Raw genomic sequence first — 16929 nt, forward strand, 5'->3', positions numbered from 1 at the left:
GATTTTGAAAATGAAATTTTATTTTAAAAATTTAGATACACAGAAAAATCGAGAGACTAATACAATAATCTTCTATGTCTCCATCACCCAACTTTAAAAATCAGCAAGTACTTGCTGTACTTTCATACTTTATCCTTTCCTAATTATTGTTGCTAAATGTTTGAAGCCAATTCCAGACTTCATATCATTTCCTAACACATTCATCCATACCTCAAAAAAAAATCAGCATTTTGTTGCAAAACCATAGTGCCATAATCACACCAAGAAAATTAAGGATGTTTTCTTGGTATCCTCCAATAATCAGTCCACATAAAATTTTTCTACTCATTAAAAAACTGCTTTAAAAATTGATTTGTTCAAATCATGAACAAAGGAGAGTCCAAACATTAACCCAAACCAAACCTATTTTCTATTGTATCAAAATATGTCTGTGTGTGTGTGTGTGTGTGTGATATGTTGAAGAAATTGAATCAGTTGTTCTCTAGTCCCTATACTGCCAAATTTTAAGAGTTTTATTTATCTTGATCATTTACCTTGATCTTTTTTCCTTCTGTTTTCAATGATTTAGATCTAAGAGTTAACCAGATTCATATTCAACTTTTTGTGGCAAGCATGTGTCCTACGTTGTGCTGTGTGCTACATGTTGTATCAAGTTAGGAGGCACACAATATTGATCATACCATTCTGTAAATACCCTCCCACTCCCCCACAAAAAATTAAGGGTGACCCCAGGGAAACCATTTAACCCTAAATAACCTCAGTTTTCTCATATAGATAATGTGGATAACAGTAGTACATACTTGCAGTGTTTGTTGTAAATGTTACATTATATAATCTTTGTAAAGAACATAACACAGTGCCTGGTACCTTGAAACACTGAAAAGTCATTAACTATTATTACAACTAAGGCATATAAAGTGCTTGGTATAATACACTAATCTAGGAGACTCTTAATACTGTTATCTATTATTAATATCTTTCTAAATTATTTTAGCTGAATGACTAGGTATATTTCATTAGGGAAACATTATTTAAAGAATGAAATCCAAGAGGTCCAGGCCAGACCACACTGAGGCCCTAAGAAATTTCTCTGGTAAATGTATTTTTAGGACTAGATTAGAAACTTCAAAGTGGCAGAGATTTATTAGTTCCTCTTTCCATAGTATGTAGCTCTGTGCATGGACCTCAATAATGGGTGAGTTGAATACACAAAACTCAACTTCAGACTGGCTGGTCCCTTATTGCGTGGCCCTTTGCTTACATGGGTGTAAGTTGAATGAGTCCTACTGGGGTTTTGTCTCCCCCGTCTCTTCTGGGAGAACCTTTCTGAGACCATTCTACCCTATGTTTCTCTTTTCCTGTTTTCAACACCTGTTGTCTCTTACTGGTTGCCCACACAATTTGATGCTTACACTTTACAAAATTTTAGGTTGTTTTGATTAGTGATAATTTCTTACACTTTATTTGCTCCAGTTGAATTGTAAACTTCTTGAGAGCTGACTGAAATAGTGTTTTCTTCCTTTCCAACTTCTACTCACCTCTTCCCAACACCCATCCCCAGTCCAAACACCTGGCACAGAAGTAGACACATATTAGAACTTTCTACAAATACTACTTGCTAATTTAACATTTCTTTATAGCATGTTTTTCATTGTACTTTAAAACTCAAGGACATAGTCCTCAATACACTGCCACAATAGGTTCACTGTGACTCTGTGCTCAAAAGCACTCTATGCATACCATGACCATTTATCACACTGCATTGAGATTGTCTGGTTATAGTCCCGTGTCCCCATTAAATTGACAGAATGCTAGAAACAGAAATTATGGATCTTCACCTCTACTAACCTAGGAAAAGTAGTGTTGGTTTGGCACATAACAGATATCAATCAAAGATCAATTTAAGAAATAGTGGATCCACCAGTTTGATGAAATTCATTTGTGCCCCCCAAAATAATTTTGACTGAATTTTTGGACTGGTGTTGTCAACAAATGAAGATGTTGGAACCATTTACATATGTAGGCCCAGTCCCCATGAAAATATAAAACATGTTTTGAGGGAGCAGATAAAATTAGACCTGAAATTGAAATGGAAAATGACTAAAGAGAGCCATTGACTACTAATGGCTTTATTGTTCTACTCAGGAACATTATACAGCTTTCAAGATTTTAAACCAACCTAAAGAAAAGTTCTAACAGTAGAATTCCAGGCAGGAGGTCAGTTATTTTGAGGCATCTTAGTGCTGCTTAATTCGCGCTCAAGAGGCCATTCTCCATCTCTTCTGGAATGCCAATCTTGCTTCCACTTCTCCATCCAGCAACAAAAACAAGGCGGCTTCAAGCCCTAGGAATACAGAAGACAAATCCCCTCTGCTGGTGTTTTAGATGCATTTCTTCCACAGTTTGGAGTGGCGCTCAGCAACCAGGTTGAGACATGTCAAGACCATATTCCACACACCTTCCCCTGAATCCTGAGCCCAGGTATCAATCAGACACCTCTGTGTTGGCTTCAAGAGAAGAGTCAACTTTTCACTATTCTGTTCTGATGTCTTCTGGTCCAATGGCCTGGCCAAAAGTAAGGAAAACGTGTTACCCAATTATCCCCCAAAGGGTGACTGTCTTCCTATTTTACTCTATCTGGCCTGGCTTATAAAAAAAGAATAAGGAGGAGGAGGAAGAGAAGGAGGAGGAGGAGGGGGAGGGGGAGGGGGAGGAGAAGGAAGAATTATTTTTGGGCTGGGGATATGGCTCAAGGGGTAGCACGCTCGCCTCGCATGCGTGCGGCCCAGGTTCGATCCTCAGCACCACATACAAACAAAGATGTTGTGTCTGCCAAAAACTAAAAAATAAATATTAAAAAATTCTCTCTCTCTCACTCTCTCTTTAAAAAAAAGGAATTATTTTGACTGACTTTTGGAATTGGTTTAGTCATCAAATTAAGATATTTGAACCATTTATATAGGCCCAGTCCTTATGCAAATATAAAACATATTTTAAGGGAGCACATAAAGATAGACTAGCTATCTTTAAGAGCTAGGAAATTGGTATTGGTGATTTAACATAATTTAGCTAAAAGTTAATTCTTCTCTGCCAGGAGCCACAGTTGATTTACTTAGGGAATTATTGCTATTCATTGTTCATTGAGTTTTATTTTTATGAATTTCCACTGATGTAGTATGATGTGTTACTAGGAAAATATATTATGATTTTAATTACATTTTGGCATCTTAAAAGAATATTTCACACTGTTTAACATCTGCAATCAACAGATGTTTAAACACAGATTCCTCAATGACTAAAATTTGACAAAATGTGTCATTGTTGGAACAGCTTAAAATTCTAAATATACTTCTAGGAACATGATACAGGCAGATGAATTACTACTTGTATGTGTTTTATATTAAATATTAAAACTTTATATATCCCATCTGTCTTGGAGATGACAGGTTTCAGGGAAAGAAGAAGTACAGCCAAGAGACATTTCAATTCTACCACACCAGAGATATTCTGCAAGTGGGGTTGTGTCTACGGTCACTGTCAACTGCAGTGGGGACCCATTTTGAAGTGTTACTATTTATGATGGTTAACTCCAGCGGCTAGCAGAAACACAGCTGTGAGGCAGACAAGCTGTCCCTTCTGCTTCCCCTTTGAGGACCCTGCTTGCCTCTGACTCAGATCCCCAGCAGCCTTGATGAGGATAGATTCTGTGTTAATAGCTTAGGTTTATCTTCAAAGTAATTAATCTACCTTCAGTTAATTTAGGCAAAGATCCACTCACGTCATTGTGTGTGTGTGTGTGTGTGTATGTGTGTGTGTGTGTCTGTCTGTCTGTCAATCTGTCTGTTTTAGCAGGCATAGGGATGAAGAGGGGAGAGGATGGCTCGATTAGTGTTTCATCAATCATCTGTAACAGTTAGTGGCTTAAAGAAATCCAGAGCTAAACATAAATTTTATTTCAATCACAACTTTCAATAACTTACCCCCACTGACCCCTTATGTCAGTTGATAGCTGAGGGCTTAATGGAGAATTGCTTTCTGTCATCTTGTCAAACAAATGCCAATGGAAATCCTATATCCATGTCAGTCGTTCAGGAGTCTGTAGCAGAAGAAATGAGAAGCCCACATTTTCTGTCCCTGGATGATGGAGTGTTCATAGTTACAGGAACCGTAAGGACTTTGGGATTCTGATTACTATCCAAGGCTTTCAACGACACGTTTCAGCCTGAGCTCATGATATCATTCTGTTCCATGTCCTCCAATAGCTTAAAATTCTATTAGAAGAGAAGATTCAAATATATCAAATAATAAAATAATTTGACTAATAGGGATGATTAATTTGATGTATCAACTTGGATAAGGTATGGTGTCCAGATGTTTGGTCAAATACCAGTCTAGATGATGCAATGAAGGAATTTATAGGATGTAGTTAATATTTAAATCAGCAGATTTTGAGTGGAGTCTACAGTATGGATGGGCTTCATTGAACCAGTTGAAGGCCTTGAGAATAAAGACTAGTGTTTCCCAAAGAAGAATGAATGAGGCCTCAAAACTATAGTAAAGAAATCCTGTATAGAAAGCCTAAATTTCAACCTGGCCTGCCCTGTGAATTTTGGATTCAAGACTATAACATCAATTATCTGAATTTGCAGCCTGCCAGCTTGCCCTACAGAGTTAGACTTGCTGGCTCCAACAACTGCATAGGGCAACTTCTTGAAACTTTTCTCTCTGTATGTGCACATATAGAAATAAACAGGTATTTCTGTTTTTCTAGAGAATCCTGCCTAATATTGTCACGTGTAAGTAACATCTGGGTTCAGAGCAGGAGACTATGGCCAGAAGCAGGGAGGGCAAGCTTCATGGAGAGATAGTCTGAGTTAGGCTAGGGGAAGTGCAGTTCAGTGGTCCATCAAGAAGCGAAACAGCTTATACAAAGACCAAGAGATTGGGCTTGTGCCTTGGAGGAGTCAATGAAAAGTTGGGAGGTTTTGTGCTGGAAAACAATGAGATATAAAAGTGGAAGGATCGTTGGAACCCCAAGACCGATAAATAGAAATGGCTTATGTATTGTTCTTCCATGCAGGAGGTTTAGATAGATTTATTGTATATTTTGTAACAACAAAGCCTACTATTATGTGTGATTATAAAGCGCCAATAAAAATTCTCCAGAAGAGAATTACTGCACTTTTCATAATGGAGTCATCTATTCTGTAGCACTCTGACAGCAAAGTCCAGGTGGTCTGCAGCTATCCCTGTCCATGACCATGTCCTCTGTCCTTCCTGTTCATCCCTAGAGGCATTTTCTCTTCCTGCCAAAGAAGAGGGATGCCTGCCAAAGAAATGGAGCAAGAATTTCATCAAGGAGACCCAGAGAATGGATGAACATGAGAAGACTGACAACATTGAGGGGATTAGAAAGAGGCCTCTCTTCTGAGAGAGTGTCAGAAAGTCCAGGAGAACCAGAAGTCCAGCGTGCAGAAGGGTGAGTGAGCATTCTTGTTTCTGCAACCACCACAGATCACTGGCTCTTTCCAGTGGTGAGTAAATGAATGAGCTGTGTCTGTGACCCCCTGGTGAGAAATGGGACTTTTGTAGATGACCCTGTCTCCTGGAGAAGTTGGCACCAGACTGAGAGGGTGAGATAGATTAATGAACATTAAAGCCCATGCGATTAGAAAAATAAGAGAGGGAAAAACAAAGAAAAAAGAAAAATTAAAACTGTCCATTCACCACTTAAGAATTACATAAGGTAAGAAGTGGCATTCCCCCCCTTCTAAATCTCCAATTCCAATGCTTACAGTGATTATGAATTTCTTTCTTTCTTTTTTTTTTTTTTTTGGTTCCAAGGGTGTATCCAAAGGGTGCTTAACCACTGAGCCACATCCCCAGCCCTTTTTGCTATTAATTTTGAAATAGGGTCTCACTAAGTTGCTTAGGGTCTTGCTAAATTGCTGAGGCTGCTCTTGAACTTGTGATCCTCCTGCCTCAGCCTCCCAAATGGCTAGAATTATGGGCCTGTGCCATGGCACCCAGCTGTGAAAATGAATCTTATTCCAGAAACTCAGAAGCATAAAAATACAGCATTTTATTTTTTATATAAAATTCAACTCAATTCTGGGCCTATAGCTTCTCTTATGAATTCCATCTTAGCCATTATGATCACCCTCAGGACGACCAAGGTCCCAGGATTTTATGTAACATCAAACCCAAGGGACTTCTCTTCAGCCATTGCACTTAATCAACTATACTCACTACTTAGATGTCCATGGTCTCAGATGGCATGGCCTCTTGTGGTGCTGGTTCTGCAGCTGCTTCTCTGAAAGCAAGATGTAAGGGTTTGGAATCCCTAGGTGGGTCTGAGGTCTTCCTCCTCTTGAGAGTGCGCTGAGACTCAGACTTCTATCCCATTTCAAACACCTTCTCTTCTCTCTCCAGCATCTCAGGCAGCAGGTGTCATCCCCTTGATGGGTTTAGGTCTTACAAAATTCAGCACCAGAATTGGAAGTGTCTTGCAGACAACTCTGGCTTCTGGCCCTAGGATAAACGTCTCCCTTATGGCAAGAGGCCACAAAAAGCCTGACCATCTGCTTACAATGGATGGAGGAAAGAAACGCAGGGAGGCCAAATGCAAGTTAATACCCTAAAAATTATGCTACCACATACAGTTCCAGTATCTTTCTAGAATTTTCTTATACTTACAAACCAAAATATCTACATATAAGCTTTCCTTTAAAAAAGGGGAGAGGCATCATAAGATATATACAATTTGCAAATTGCTTTTTTTACTTAACAAGGATATCTTTCTAGACTCTCCTTATTTTATGCAATAACATTGGGTATTACTCCATTGGTGGATATTCTGGTGATTTCTGTTCTTTTGCTGTTACAGATAAGGCTGTATTGTGCTCATAGATGCATGTCTTTGTGTAATTTTCTACCATTGCCTCCTAGAAATGAAATGAATAATCAACAAATGGCTGGTAGATATTAAACACTACGTTGAAAACTGCTGCATGGTTCTCCATTTCTCAGACTGTGGGTCCTAGCCAGTTCTGGTGGGTTAGTTAGCACATGCTAATTTTCAAGAGCCCCAAAATGAGTTTTTCAAGATCCTAATCTTCATGAGTTTAATAAAGGTGGAAGAGTTGGTGTAGAGACTATTACAAACATCTCCTTAGAGTGCTTCAGTAAGTAGGACTCTTGCTATGAGCACTTAGGCATTAAGAACCTGGGCTTTACAACTAAGCATCAAAAGGACCCTTGTGAAGTAATTTTTCACTTTAGATCTCAGGTGGATAATTTGTAAAATGGGACAGACAAATGATCTCCTAGGAACTTTCTGAAGCGATAGTGCATATATACATGTATTATATGTTCTCTGAGTCCATAAATATACAATGTCCTGGTCTAGTAACTACCATCTGTCTGTCGATACATTGCAGACTTTGGGCTGAGTTGACCCTGCCATCCCTCTTCAGTCTCCTATTTTACACTTTAGCATTACTAAATTTGTGTTAGCTTGTGTTCCCCTGGAAGCAGACCCTGGGATAAGGATTCAAGTTGAAGAGGTTTATATTTGGGAAGTGAAAGCAAGACCAGTAAGGAATAAGGAAGTGATGCTACAAAGGGATGTGGTCTATCTGAGGTGTGTTATCAAGCCAGCTGTCAACAAGCTTAATCCCTAAGGGCAATGCCAAGAAACACAAGCTCCAACCTGAAGAACAAGGGAGCTGGGATGTTTATACACCAACTCCCATCAGCACACCCTGATGTGCTAATGTGCTAATTGCCAGCACATCTAGCCCACCATACAAAGTCAGAGCTGCTCCCTTGGCTTAGAGAAATGCCTTCAGGTCAACAGTGCAAGAATAGCTCTCCAGAACACAGAGAGCACATATGGGCCCAGCATACACTGTATCTGCTGTATAATACCATGATTCCCCTTCACACCCATGGTGGCTTATTCCTCTGTGCCTTTCTCACATTGTCCTTTCTCCCTCTTTCTGATTTATTTATAATTCTTAGACTTTCTAAATTTGTGTCCTACCTTTGTTGCCTGATAGCTGACTGACTTTGAACACATTACTTAAGCTCTCTGTGCCTCGATTTCCTGATTTGTACCACAGGCCTAGTGATCATTCTTATCTCATAAAACAGCTGTTAGGATTAAATGGCAATGGTGGAAAGCACTTATCACAGTGACCATCACATAATATATCTTCAATAAATAAATAAATGTCCATTATTATATTTATTATGAACAGCCTCTTCAAGTGATAGTACCTTGAAAAAAACATACCTGGGACCTCAGGACAAGTTCTTAATATATTAAGGTCACATTTTCCATGTACAAGTTTGTCTTCTACGAAAAGTGAATACTCCAGGAAGACATCACTATGCTTGCTCAGGTAGCATTCCTTGGCCTAGCCTGCCATTCTTAATGGGCAATAAACAGAAACTTTAATTTCACACATTAAACCTCACCTTAAGTATAATGTAAATTTCACCAAATGGTAATAATAAATAACAAACATTCCTTAATCTAATACACACTGACCTTTTTGAAGTATGCACCCCACTTTTTAAAGTTTCTGCAATCAGGTTGAGTCACTTATTTCAGATAGTTAAGAGCCCAGCACAGAGGTGCAGAACCAGCCAGGACTCAGTGATACTGGACGACAGCTGTGTGGTGATCCAGTGAGTTGGCTAGGAATGGATGCCTCAATGTCCCAAGATCCAGGGCAGAGGGGAGTCTGAGAGCAGAGGGTGTCAGGTGCAGTGGTGAAGGCATTGATGGTGACCCAAGGGCCTTGGGAGGATGTAGTCAGGTTTGAAATATTGCCTGAATGAATTTTGGTGAAAGAGAAAAAAACTGGTTAGAAAACTTTAGAACACTGTCTTGCTGATATCACTAATTGGGGGAGGGGAGAAGAGGCAATGTCAAAAGCAACTCCAGATTTGAATCCAGGCACTTTGACTTACTAACTGGAAAAAGTTGGACTGCCAGGCTCAGTGGCACACACCTATAATCCCAGCAGCTCCAGAAGCTGAGGCAGGAGGATCGTGAGTTCAAAGCCAGCCTCAGCAACTTAGCGAGGCCCTAACAACTTAGTGAGACCCTGTCTCTAAATAAAATACAAAAAAAAAGGCTGGAGAAGTGACTCAGTGGTTAAGTGCCCCTGAGTTCAATCCCTGGTATAAAAAAAAAAAAAAAAGAAGAAGACGACGACGACGACTTTGGACTGTTGGACAAGTAACCCCTCTGCACTAAAGTTTTCAATTTCATCGTGCAGTACAAATAATATCCTTGTCTTGATATGAAGAATTATTGAGGCAATAAGATAAATATAGCAATGGCCTATTGCATACTCAATATGTACAATGCACCATCCTAGGGCCTTTCACATATTTAGTCTTATTTCCTATAATTAGCCTACCAGATAAGGTTTATTGCTCTTATTTCACAGATGTAAACTGAGTCTCAGTGTGATTAAGTAAATTGTGCCATGTTCCATAGTTTCAGAAAAGACATTAAGACATGCATGGAATCCAGGGGATGTTTAACACATGCAAGTTCTCACCTTTCACTCTTCCTGCAATATTATCCATAGATGATTTTAAAATTGTCTGTTATTGAAGATAAAACCCTTGGAAGAGTGTTCGCTCTCTGCTGGGCTAGGATTCATTTAACTATCATCATGGTCTTTGAGAATTTGATAGCCTCTTAATCCACAGAGGCCATGACCTTGTTGTAATGTGTTGACTTCCTCTGCCGCCAGTGTTTCTCAAGGGACCTTCATCTGCATTTGTTTATGGCTGTCTCTCAGTGACATTTCCTCCTTTACCTGATCCTTGGAGATAATTTGCTTCTCATTTGAGCTTGAGCAGCCAGAGAGATAATGTCAAAATCAATCAATCCCCTGACATGCTTTGTAAATACAATCCTCAGCTTTGCATAAAGGATTTCTGTACCGTCCAGTTCTCACAGAAGTGGAGGGGCTACCAAGCAGAGGACCAGGAGGTTAGAACACTTGGCTAGAACATGAAATCTCAGGCATGGCGAGGCTTCAGTCTCATTGCATCTAAGCTCCAATGTGGGAAGATGGGAATGGAGAGAGGTCATCCCATAGGACTTCTGGGAGTTGCAGGTGGGACATGGGAGCCCCTGATCCTGGATAACCAGGAGCCAGGTTACATAGCAGGTAGAGTAGCAGTCTGCATCTTGTCTTCCCTTCTCCTTCATGACTTTCCAAGTCGGGCAGCCAGTGAAGTGGTGGAAAGTTTGAACTAGTTTCTGACCTTCTGAGGTTAGTTTCTGAACTAGTTCTGAGGAGAAGTTTGGGCTGGTTATCTCCCCACTCAAAGCACAGCCAGAAGATGCAAACCAGCAGCCACAGGTTGATTGCAACCTGCTGTGGATATGCCTTATAATGTGGTTATTAAAAAATTGAATCAGGGCTGGGGCTATAGCTCAGTAGTAGAGCGCTTGCCTCACATGCATGAGACACTGGGTTCAATCCTCAGCACCACATTAAAAATAAATAAAATACAGATATTGTGTCCATCTACAACTAAAAATAATATTTTAAAAAATTGAATCAGTTTCAATGTTTAAAATTAGAAACTTTACATGAAACTCCAGATTTCTGGCTTCTCTTGAAAAAGTATGTATGATAGTCCTGGCCTGGCATTTCCATGGGGTAAGAATAGACTGGATTTGAGGAAGCATTATCAGATGGGGCAGGTGCTCTCCTGCATGCCCTGGTCCCCGACTTGACCTCACGTTCACTTAAGATACATGTCTAGTCCCCTGGGCATTTGAGTTTTGAAAGAAGAAATGCGAAGAGATTTAAAAGCTTATAACCTAATCTAGTTTACAACAGGAAAAGTAAATGACACTTTATGTAGTGATTGCCTTTTAATATTATTATTTCAGTTTTTGTAGACACAGAAAGTAGAGACCAGAGAAGTTAATTAACATGCTTAAAGTCACATAGTTGATAACTGGTAGGACCACAATTTGAGGTTGGGTCTCACGGGCTCCAACTTGTATGACCAGAAAATCCCACTCTGTCTTTCTACACAGTGGCCTCCTACAGGATCTGCTTGTTAGATGGAGGCTTCCCACATGTTCTTGCGTCCTCAGGGGCACCTGAAGACCTGTCAGGCATCTCAGAGTTCATATTGTATCAATTACATTTGTGACACTAGAAAAATCCAAGTGGAGTCTTGCTTTTCTCCTGTGCTGGCATTCTCTCTGCTCTCTGAGTCCCTAATGAGAAAGTATGCAATGATATTCAAATAGGATGGGAGAAACTTCTTTGTATATCACTGAGGTTACCATTTGCATTAAGGGAAAAGAGGCTGGATGAATCTCAGTACAGCAATTCAGCAGCCATCTGCACTTCACATCACTGGCCTGAATTTTCAGCTTCATTAAATTCTTTCAGGTCATCTGGTCCCAATCTTTGTGGTTGCCTGAGTGCATATTTATGTCCCATGAGTTATTACCATTTCTAACCTGTGCTTTACTGCTCCCACCTCCTCCTTACCCTTAATTGTTCTTGCAGTACTTCCCTTATTATTTTAAAAGTCTTTCCTCTCCAGATTATTTCTGAGAGCCCACAGGGGTTGCTGCTTGTATATCCTTTGGGTTTCTTATACGTAGCATCTACCTTGTTCTACCAAATATCCCTGGTGGTTCACTTTTTCTGGGCACTGCAGTCTCCCACTTGAACTCACCACCAAAAGGTGTTAAGGCTATATAGGGTTCCATGCAGTGAAAGAGAGAGTGAATGCTTCTCTCTCATGTTCTGTGTTTCAGCATGGGTAGAACTGCTTGGAAGACTAATGTCTTGGAGAATCTTAGCCTTGGTTGGCTTTTCTCACAGTGCTCCTTTGCATCTATACATAGCTTAATTGCACCATAGGATTTGAGGAGATGCAATAGGGAACTGGGCTGGGAGATATAATACTCCCCAAAAGTTTGTTCCTGTCCTTTGATGACTAAGGATTTATCACTGAACACCTTGATGCCATTTTCCATAGACTGATTTTTTTCCCCTCAGATGGCTCTTTGTTCCCCTTTGCAAACCCTTGTAACATGCCTGTGCTGGGGCCTGACTAGATCTCAGTGACAGATGTGGCTCAGAGTCAAGTTGGAACCCCTGAAAGCCAAGGTGGCAGTATTTTATATAATTGTGTGTCCTTGAAGCCCAAATCATCTTAAATCGGTTTATCATGCAGCCTCAATCCAGACACAGGATGGCTTAAGTGTTCCTCTGGGTGCTTGGCATGCAGCTTCAGTGTCCTCTTTCCTATAGAAGCAAGTCTTGTGACTCAAAGGAGATTTGGGGCTTTGGACTTCAGCATGATGTGAGCTCAGTAAATAAGGGATACAGGACCATAGTAAGGTCTATGGTCTTGGCTCAAGGTGGGATTCCTGGAGCCAGTTTAAGCAACAAAGAGGAAGGAGAAGTAGAATCCAAGGACAGGGTTATAGCTGGGTCTTAGAAAGGAACCAAGGCAGTGAAATAATGTAGGACATGCATTTTTAAGACAGGGTCTTGGAGGTGTTTCTAACTTAGGAAATTAGAAAAAAAATTCAAAGAGATGGAAGTGGAGTTGAGTCTTATGTAGAAGCAAGCTCAAGAGAGGACAAACCCAGGGCCAAGTGAAAGATAGGAAAGGCAAGGTGACGAGGGGAAACAGAGTGATTAGTTCAGTACCCCAGGGCCCTGGGTACGTGCAGGAGAGCAGGGAGGAGAAGTCTGAAACCCTAGCTGAAGCCAGATTAGAAGGGACTGTGAGCATTAACACTGAAGAGCATGCATCTCAAAGAGAAAATTCTTTAAACAGTTATTTAAAATACCAAGTGGAAAAGAACTATAATAAAAAATAAGACCTAAGACTTTCAGACATGGTGACTATCAGGAAGAATGGGCCAAATATGGCCTTATTTACCTAGTTAGTTCTTGTCTCAAAAAAAAAAAAAAAAAAAAGCCACATCAATTTACAGAAAAGGGTATATTTTCTAAAACCACAAAGGAAATGGATTTTGCAAACAACTGCCTGTTCATTTGAAAAGTTCAAGCACACTTTCTAAAATGTGATATAATTTCCATATTTAAATTCAAAGGCACTTATAGACATTTTCTCTTGATTGGATAAAAGAGATTCAAAATTTAAATCTTATTTGTGGATTAGTTTCCTCTTTCCTCTTTCTCTTCTCTTCTTCCTTGATCCTTCTTGTATTTGAGCTGGGTTCATTACTCTGTCCTAGACAACAGGTGTTTTCTTGTTCTTTAATTCTGATCTCTTCTTCCTGTTTTCAATGTTGTCATAAGTTGAGATTTCATATTCATTGTGACATGAGCTCTCAGCCACTTGGGAACCTAATATCCCTAAGCAGAGTTGAAAGGAGCAATAGAGATGATTCCCAGCTGAGAAGACTAAGGCTTAGAGAGGGAATGTGACTTTTTTTTTTTTTAAAGAATTTAGAGCCAATTCAAAGCAGGATGAAGTCTGAGCTTATTCTCTCTTACCTTGTGCTCATTTCAATGCACTATCTGAGCACATGTGCATTCAGGGGCTTTGGGGAAGAATTAGCCTCTTAGAAATGGTTCAGAGACTCAGAAGATTCCTCGTGTACTATTTCAAGACTTTATTTAGAACTGAGGGGAACCTGAAGATCGTCAAGTTCGTCAACCACTTTGCTATGGCTTGAATGTATCCCCCAATTGATTAATTAGTTAATTTCATAATTGGTACTAGGGATTGAATCTAGGGACACTTAACCCACTGAGCTACATCCCTAGTCCTTTTTATATTTTATTATAAGATAGGGTTCTCACTAAGTTACTGAGGATCTTGCTAAGTTGCTGAGGCCGGCCTGGAATTTGCAATCTTCCTGCCTCAAGCTCCTAGACATTGGGAGTACAGCTGTGCACCACTGTTTTAGTCAGCTTTTATGTTATTGTGACTGAACTACCTGACAAGAACAACTTAGAGAGGGAAAAGTTTACCTGGGGCTAACAGTTTCCGAGGTCTCTTTCCATAGTTGGCCAACTCCATTGTTTCGGTCCCATCAAGTGAACATGGCACATCATGGGGGGAGGGCCCAGTGGAGGAAAACTGCTCCGTCCATGGCAAGGTCAGAAAGCAGGGAGAAGGGGAAGGAGCCACAGGAAAGGCTAACCCTTCCAGAGGAGGCCCCAGTGACCTACCTTCTCAGTCATGGCCCACCTGCCTACATTTGCCACCCAGGCCATTCACACTAGGATACACCTTTCACAATTCAGTCACGTTCCTACAGAAACACAGAGCCTTGGGGAGAGAGACCTTATATCCAAACCATAAGAGCCACCGTGACTGACTGTCCCCCCAAATTCGTGTAATCCCCAATACAACAGTGTTTGAAGGCGGGGCCTTTGGGGAGGTGTTTAAGTCATGAGGACTCTGCCTTCATAAATAGGTTAGCACCATTATAAAGGGACTTGACAGAGAGAGCTTGGCCCCTTTTCACCCTCTGTCCCTTTTACCACTTTAAGACACAATGTTCCTTCGCTCCAGAGGATGCAGCATCAAAGTACCGTCTTGGAAGCAGAAAACAGCCCTCACTAGAGAGCTGAACCTGCTGACTCCATGATCTTGAACTCCCCAGCCTGCAGAACTGTGAAAAATAAATTTCTGTTAAATCGCCCAGTCTTAGGCACTCTGTTGTCATAACACACACACACACACACACACACACACACACACACATACATACATACACTCACAGAGAGACTAAGATACTCCTCTTGCAGAGGAAAAGATCAAGGCTGAAAGACATGAGGGGAACTTGCCCAGCTTACATGGCTGGTGAAGGGGCAGAGCAAGGTCAAGGATTCCAATCTGCTGACTCCCAGGAGCACATATTCCTTCTGTATATGCTCATCCTAATTTTTCAAAGTCTCCATTTCAAGAATCCATCTCTTTACAGTCACATATACTAAAAGGAATTCCACTTCACAATGCCTGGAAGAACATCAAGTGGAAAGTATCCAAACCAGGGAGAAACCATTCCCTTCATTTTCCTCTGCATGGTCGGTTCAGACTGGTGTGTGGCAGGGGAGGAGGTGTGGAAGGCTGGATAATTTGGTATCGGCGAGTTCTTTATCTTTCTATACCAAGAAAGTACCACGGTTACTGACTTTTTGGTGAAACCAGAATCCAAAGCCATTAAAGTGGAGCTGTGATTCTGGAGAAGAAATAACTTGATCCAGCAACTGCAAGTTTATTTGTACAGCACTTCTGGAGGCATCTTGTTCTTCATGGTCATAAATTGAACACATTACTGAAGCTCAATGGCCTGACTATGTAGCAAGTAAGGGATGTGCACAAGTGTGCACATGTGTGTAAAAGCACTGTGCAAACACTAAAACATGTACAAAAGGAAAAATAAAATACAAATCCATGGCTCTTTCCCATAGTATTCTGTTCTTTCTCCTCTATCATGCATTGGACACAGAGAAAAATATGGGTCCAAATCTCCAGATTTGAAGTTTTCACCTTGCCTGTCTGGTAAAATCACCTGGAGTTTTGAAAATAATATTGATGCCCGAACTTTACCTTCAGAGATTCTGTTTCACTTGATCTGGATTAGGCCTAGATATATGATTTTTTTTAAAAACTCCCCAGGTAGCTAACCTACATCTAGGGTAGAAAATTACTTACATATACTTTTGTTAAGGTCTGTAAACAAGTCTGGATGGCGCCTGGCCAAATGCCAGAGGGAGTGGTTTGTGAAGTAACAAAAGCAAGCCATTAAGTGTGGAGATTCCTTATTGGTTGACTGCTGTATCTATTTTATGCTAATTAGATAAGCTGTGTGGAATGTATATATACCTCTGTTGTCCTACAATAAACGGCTCCCATTCCTGCTGCATCAACGTACACAAGTTATTCGTCACCCCCCGGTTATTTTGCTGCAGCTGGACTGTGGCATACTTTGTTGTTCTTGTTGGTGCCAGGGATTGAACTCAGGGGCACTCAACCACTGAGTCACATCCCCAGCCCTATTTTGTATTTTATTTAGAGACTGGGATTCAATGAGTTGTTTAGCACTTCACCATTGCTGAGACTGGCTTTGAACTCGTGATCCTCCTGACTCAGCCTCCCGAGCCTGGGATTACAGGCACGTGCCACTGCACCTATCTTACATATACTTTTAAGTAGATTTTCCTGACTACTGAGATCCATTCTTGTGTTATGATTATTTTTAACCATTTATGGCCAAATACACTTAAAATATAGACTTCCACTGCATTGATTTAATTTAATAAAAACTTGTTACATGCCTTCTGGCCCACAGCCGGATGGACTGCAATAGATGTGTGTGAATGGAAATGTCCTCTGCCCTAGAAGAGCATAGGGCAAAATAAAGGGCTCTGTCACTTACACAAATAACTACTGACTAGTTAGTAAAGACAGCAATTACTTTCTGCTAGAAAAATTCTAAGGGCCTCTTGGAATAGAACCTTAAACATTCAGTAGTGTGTAGGGATATTTTTAATCATTTTAGTAAAAGATTCCTTTGTAAAAGGAAACCCACCTGATTGAAAAGTTGCTTTGATAAGTCCACCATGGTTTATCAATAAGTCTTAGACTAGCATTTGGGTTTGGAAGATAGAAACTTCTCTACATAAGAGAGTGAGAAGAGGGGATCAGGGATGAATGCTATGTGGGGAAGTGGTCACAAGAACACTCAGTGAGTTTCTGACCAAGAACAAGCGTTCATAGGTCATTTTTAATAAGAATTTTAAAGACAAAATATTATGGAATATAAGCACCATTTTCCATATTTACTAAGAAATCCACATTGCTCATTAATGATTTGATGAGAGTGGATTCTGAGTGAAAAGTACAAAGAAGTGCTAAATGCCATTTTGA

The sequence above is a fragment of the Callospermophilus lateralis genome, chromosome 2 (assembly GCF_048772815.1).
Source record: "Callospermophilus lateralis isolate mCalLat2 chromosome 2, mCalLat2.hap1, whole genome shotgun sequence".
Classification (NCBI taxonomy): domain Eukaryota; kingdom Metazoa; phylum Chordata; class Mammalia; order Rodentia; family Sciuridae; genus Callospermophilus; species Callospermophilus lateralis.